At 32.7% G+C, this 6,488-nt stretch overlaps 1 long non-coding RNA gene across 1 annotated transcript; it reads left to right on the forward strand.

The window, feature by feature from the left end:
* The first annotated feature begins 3,969 nt into the window (after positions 1–3,969).
* Positions 3,970–5,123, forward strand: LOC140807086 (uncharacterized). The gene is made up of 2 exons (XR_012112626.1): positions 3,970–4,205; positions 4,866–5,123. It is a non-coding gene; the product is annotated as an uncharacterized lncRNA (long non-coding RNA).
* The last annotated feature ends 1,365 nt before the right edge of the window (positions 5,124–6,488 follow it).

A 6,488-nucleotide genomic window follows, 5' to 3' on the forward strand; every position in this document is an offset into this window, starting at 1 on the left:
GGGAGCTACAGCTTGGGCTGAGGTTTATGTTTATGTCTTGTTCCCAGTATATGTATATATATCTATATACCGGGGCATGTCCCGAAGATATGAGTTGTGTGTATATGATTGGTTTTGATTATGTGTGGGCGTGTTTTATGATTTTGAATTTAGATACTATTTTAGTATTTAAATATCAGAAAAGATATTTTGGGCTCATTGTAAAGAAATTTTAAACTCGTTTTCCGCTGTGATTACTTAATCCTAATCAGATTGTGTTGTAATAACGATTAGGAGCTAAGGGCCCCACAATTTTACTACTTCACAACACTTCAAATTTTTCTCTCATACAATTTTTTTTCTCTTACACGATTTTAGTTTCGATTGTTGGTTTTTTTAGATTTATTAAATTATTAAAAATATTTTTTTATTTTTCGAAACAAATTAGCGACAAAATCTTGATGAAAAGACCTTCGCTACAATTAGCGACGGTCTTTATTGCTAACCGTCGCTAATTTTATTTACGACGGCTTTATAAAAACCGTCGCAAATCCTGTCTACCACAAAAGATAAAAACTGTTTCGTTAAACGGACTTTCAACAACTCCCTCAGTTACAACATTTTTAAAAAGGCTACGACAATAGATTTTATCTATTGTCATATGCCGTTTTTGTTGTAGTGTTTAGAACTACTGCAGTAGTGCTTCTTGTGTCGTACCACCCCTACAAGTTAGAAACGGAACTTAAGAGACTTTTCTAATGCAAGGAAACTTGAGCTTGAGAAAATGCGAAATGTGAATTGATGCATGACTTCGAGTTACTATAAGTGTTTTCTTGAGGTATCAAGAATTTTTTCTTGCAAAATTAAACTAGTCATATTTGAATTTGGATTTGTAAAACTAGTGTCAAAAAATCCAATTCCATTGTTAAAAGTCTATCCAAACTCTAAATAAAAGATAGATCAATTAGTTAATCTTTCAAGTCCACTTCAGAATGCACTATCGGTTGAAGACGTAAAAATGTCAAAGGCAGGGGACTATAGGGATGACTGATGATATAAATCATGAAAGCCACCACTACAAGAAAAACGCCTTTCAACAACGCACATACGACAACGATTTTTCATTAAAACCGTTGTCGTATGCTTTTTAACAACGATTTTTGTAAAAACCGTTGTCGTATGTGTGTTTTTTTAAGCAAAAGACAATGGTTTTCTAAAAACCGTTGTCTTTTAGCTTTTTTCTTGGGGGGGGGGGGGGGTCAAAGACAACGGTTTTAGTTGTCTTTGAGCGTTTTTTTAGCGTATTTTTTTGGTCAATACGAAAACGTTTCTTTTAAACTGTTGCTACGTTTAGTGACGATTTTGATAAAACCGTCGCTAAATGTAGCGAGGGGTTTAATCAAAACCGTCGTAATTTTAAATCAGCGACGATTTAATAGATTATCGTCGCTATTAGCGACGGAATAGCGACGATATTTCCAATATTCATGAGTATACATATCACTCATACAAGAACACTCACTCTTGAATTGATATGACAAAGTGTTCTTATCTCGCACTCTTCTATACTCCAACAATTGTATCTCTTATTAAGGATTTTGAAAGGAGTTGTCACATATCTCGATTATTGATATTGAGAGTGCACTACAACAAAAACAGCAAGGTAATTTACAACTGTTGTAATTAATGGTGTTGTTGAAAGTGCGCTCAACGACAACAGTTAAAATCCATTGTCGTTGCTATTATTTGCGACAAATTGTCAAATTAGCGGCGGATTTTACCGTCGCTAAAATTAGCGACAGATAAGATAACAAACCGTCGCTAAAAACGACGGCATATGTTAGCGACGGTTTACGAAATTACCATCGCTATTAAAAAATCGTCGCAAATTGTCTATAAATTTCTCCATTTCCGGTCCATTTTCCTTCACACCACTTAAAATTTTTCTCTTTTAGAAGATTTTAGTTTCGGTTAAGGGTTATATTTTTCGTTTCGATTTTTGGTAAATTTTTAAGTGTTAGTTAAGATCATGAATATTACTAGCATAGTCAGATTGTGAGTTTTTTTTTTTCATTTATTTTTTTTATTTTACTGAAAAATTCAGCGAAGTACATCATGAAAAACCGTCGCTAAAATTATCGAAAGACTTTATGGAAAACCGTCGCTAAGTAGCGACGGTTTGTTATGTTATCTGTCGCTAATTTTAGCGACGGTTTTTCATAAAGTCTATAATTTTTTTATAAAAAGACAAACGAATTCCCAAAATTAAAACTTTATAGTTTTGCATCCAAGCTTAAAATTTGCGCGTAATCAAAAGTACAAACCCGAACACATAATCACATTAAACTCGACTCATTGAAACTAATCTATCCGAGTGACACACAAGCATGCACACATATTCATATGTGTATATATATTTAAAGATGCTTTCAAGTTCAAGATTTCTTTGATTAACTAATTTTGCATCCAAGCTTAAAAAATTTCATCCTCTATCCTCATGATCTTTATTTTCAAAAACTTCATCAAATTCATATCCTCTAAATAATACCAAATACTCTATTTCTTTATTATTATTTTTTTTCATTTTCAAATGCACACACATATATAATTAATTACTTTCATAATGTATTATCTAACTAAAATTAATTAATTCGCTAAACATAACACAACTACACGTGTAATCGATTCGATTTATTTAAAATACAGACATAAAATATAATGAGTGTTTGTAATAAATTGTGTTATGTATTTTATGGGTAATTACCTTGTTCATTAGTTCCCATTGGTGGCTATTATAAATAGTAAATTATAATTAATTCAAGAAAAAAATAAAACAATTAAAATAAACTTTTCAGAATCACATAACTGAATGATAAAGTTGCTCTTTTATTCATATTTTTGGATGATAATTAATTTCCAAAATCATATTAAATTAAGATATTGGGCCTTAGCCCAAATAAAAGATTAGTTCGTGGACAAGTATAATAGCTCACAACTTCAAGAGATAAGAGGCTGGAGTGTTGGCAGAGAAAAAGGAAAAAAAAAACATTAAAGACAAAAAAAAAAAAATACAAAAGGTAACAAAGCTATTTGACATGTGGATTTTTTTGGTGTTGCAACTTTGTTAAGAGTGAGTCTCATGTGAGACCGTCTTACGGAGCATAATCCGTGAGACGGGTCAACCCTACCCATATTCACAATAAAAAGTAATACTCTTAGCATAAAAAGTAATACTTTTTCATGGGTGACCCAAATAAGAGATCCGTCTTACAAATACGACCCGTGAGACCGTCTCACACAAGTTTTTGCTGGATGTTATAAGATGTCTAAAACTACCATCAGAAGTAGCAGGAGCCAATAGTGGCTGTGTAGAACAGACGGCATTAGAACCACAAAAATTTACAAAATTCTTACTATTCAGATACTCTAAATCTTTTCTGCCATCAAGAAGATCGAAACAACAGACAGATAGTGTCCTTGTAAGATGTGGTTGGTAAAAAAACGATTCTCACACCTTTAGTCCAACTGATCTTGCATGGCTAACAGCATTGACAAGATCTCATGAGTCGTCTGTCATGAGCAGGACTTTATTTCCTTCGTCATCTTCATAGTAAAGCAGAATTAGGAAAATAAATTAAAAGGTCTTAATTAGTTTGACTTGACAGCAAAATTCCTCAATGTTCTTTTTAACTCACCAAAAGTTGAGGGCAAATTTGATCGTTTGATGCACCCACCCTTTGCATAACAGCAGAAACAAGCTCACATAAATTCTCAAAGCCTGAATGGGGAGGGAATCGGAACATCGAAAATGGAACATCAAAAGATATCACTTTTTTTTATGATACTTGATAGCAAAAAGATTGAGTCAACCAAAAATTAGAGTTGACCGTCTAATATAACAAAAAAAAAGAAGAAAAAAACCGAATTAATTGATCAAACCTAATTATTTAAAAAATTCGCTCTTTATTTTTAAAAATTTGGGTCAAATTGGCTGGGTTTCAATCATCGTTATAAAAAAATCCGGTTAAACCGAATTAATAGATTTTTTTAAAATAAAAGCTAATTTCTTTAAAGGGCCAGAATATAGCTGGGTTTGGGCTTTGTTATAGGCCCAAGATCTATCAGAAATCGATCTTCTGTGTTATTTATTTGTTTGATGCATCTCTTGCCCTAGCTTTTGGTAGGCAACTCCGACGAGTAGATCGACAACACAACAAAGGACACAGGTTCTCTCTTTCTTTTCCATTTCTTATCTTCAATTTTTGCTGGAACTTCCTTGAACCCAACTCTTCAGCTAGAATGGCTATAGCGATCTAAAATTCATATCAGCCTGTATATGAGCGAGCCTCGCAATCAAATTTTGTGCTAGAGGTAGCTCCAAAAAAACAAAGAATTATTATGTGAAGGTTCTTTTCTAGACTTCGGAGGCCAGAGGCGTTCTTGTGATGTTTTTCATGTTTTTAGGTTTGCAATTTCAACAAACTAAATTTCATTCATCTTTACTTCTGCTTGGGATATCATATTTTACGTGGCAATCGCAAGAATTTTACAGTGTTTTTCCTCATTTTCACCGTTTCTTCATGTTTAATGATAGTTGTTGGTATTGACTTGTTGATCATTTATTGTTTTTTCCTTGATCGATAATTGGTTGTTAGATTAGCTTAAATTAAAGGGGTTAAAAAACATAATTTCAAATCGCATTAATTCATTCCTTCCAACGCTCAAAGATTTGGGGAACTTGCAATGAGATCTGTGTTCTGGTTTTGCTTTGTGCTTCTGTATATTTCCGTGTCAAAAACAGAATTTTCAGTGTTTTCTCAAAGATATTTTTTCCCCCAGATCTTGCCCGTAATATTTTACTCATGTGAATGATGATATTTGATCAGAAAACACTTTCCTATGCAAGCTCGTGCTGTCTCCAGAGAAAATGGTATTCGAAGTGAAGAGTTATTTTCTCAGCTCCTTCAAACAACATAGATCGGTCATCGGTGGTTATAAGGTAGTAAAAGCATGCAAATTTCGTGTGTTTCAAAGTAACACATAAGCAGATCGTTAGGTCCTTATTATATCATGCAAGATCCTAAAAAAACATGTATTATGATATGAATGATGAGAAAGTGAAGGTAGAAGGTATGCCTTGATGATTTTGTGAACAAACCAAGAAAAGTGCACTTCCGAAGGTCGAGGGTAGACTTGATCTCAATGATAAATGATGAAACCGACTTCTTGCTGGTGCAGCTCACGGGGAGGATTGTAAGTGGAGGGGGTGGGCGGCTGATACAATAATTTAGGGTCAAGGGAAGCTTAGGAAAATAATTATGTAGTTAATAACAAGATAATAGGCCTTACTTAATATTTAAAAAGTTTAAAAGGGAGTTTTAGGCCCAATAAACTTAAAAGTAGGTCCATTAAATCCAACCACACTCCCGAAAAATATTTCGTGTTGGAAATTTTTTGAAAATATTAGCCGAACACTCAAAAAGTCTCTCGATTCGATAAAATTTGCGTACCGTTAAAAATAAAATCATGCAGGTAAAAATACCCAATAAAATCTCATTTTTTGAAAGATACCCTTAAAACACCTTATATTAATTAATAAAAATTAATCATGTAATAAAATAATTTTCCTAAAAATTTTATGATCTTTGTTCCTCATTCGAGTGTGAAATACATCTAAGAACCTTAATGCATGAACTTTTAATACACCATGACTTTAAACACTTATTAATGAAATAAACACGCATTTAATGCTTTAAAACAATTTTATAAAATCCAAAAAAATTTAATAGTTCGCATGCATGTGGTTCACGTGGACCTTCAGATTTTCGGGACATTATATATTAGATTGAATCAAACTCGGGGTCAGAGGACGAGTAATTGGCACAAATTAATTATGGATCAAATTCCATGAAAATTTTGTCTTAAAATCTGAGCAAAAGAAAAGCACCATAATGCATACATTAAGTGAAATAAATACAGGACATTACCTTAGAATACACTTTGAGTGCCATGCTTTAAAATAAGGCGTGCATGATCACCAAGTAGTTCAAAAACTAATATAGTAATAAATAATATGGAAGGATCTTATGAACTTTGTGTCATCTTTTAACAAAATATCTGACAGTCGTAATATCTATCGTATGTCGGAGCAAGCCTGAATTCTAAGATATTAAAAATATTGAGATCACAATTCTAGCTACTTGAACTGAAACCTCATCTAAGGTTCTGACCTATTAATGAGAAGTTCTTATACAACATATATATTTGTAGAAAAACCAACCATGACTTGTAATTTTCTGAAATAAATCCCAATGATACATTTGGATCCAGAAATATACTACTAGCCGCTGCTGCAGAGTGATAAGAATGTATCATTTTATCCAAAGAACAATCAAATTTCTACATAAACTTTCGTGGACAAGTATAATTGCTCACAACTTCAGGAGATAAGAGTGTTGGCAGAGAAAAAGGAAAAAAAACATTACAGACAAAAAAAAGGATACAAAAGG

The sequence above is a fragment of the Primulina eburnea genome, chromosome 12, assembly GCF_022965805.1.
Source record: "Primulina eburnea isolate SZY01 chromosome 12, ASM2296580v1, whole genome shotgun sequence".
NCBI lineage: Eukaryota > Viridiplantae > Streptophyta > Magnoliopsida > Lamiales > Gesneriaceae > Primulina > Primulina eburnea.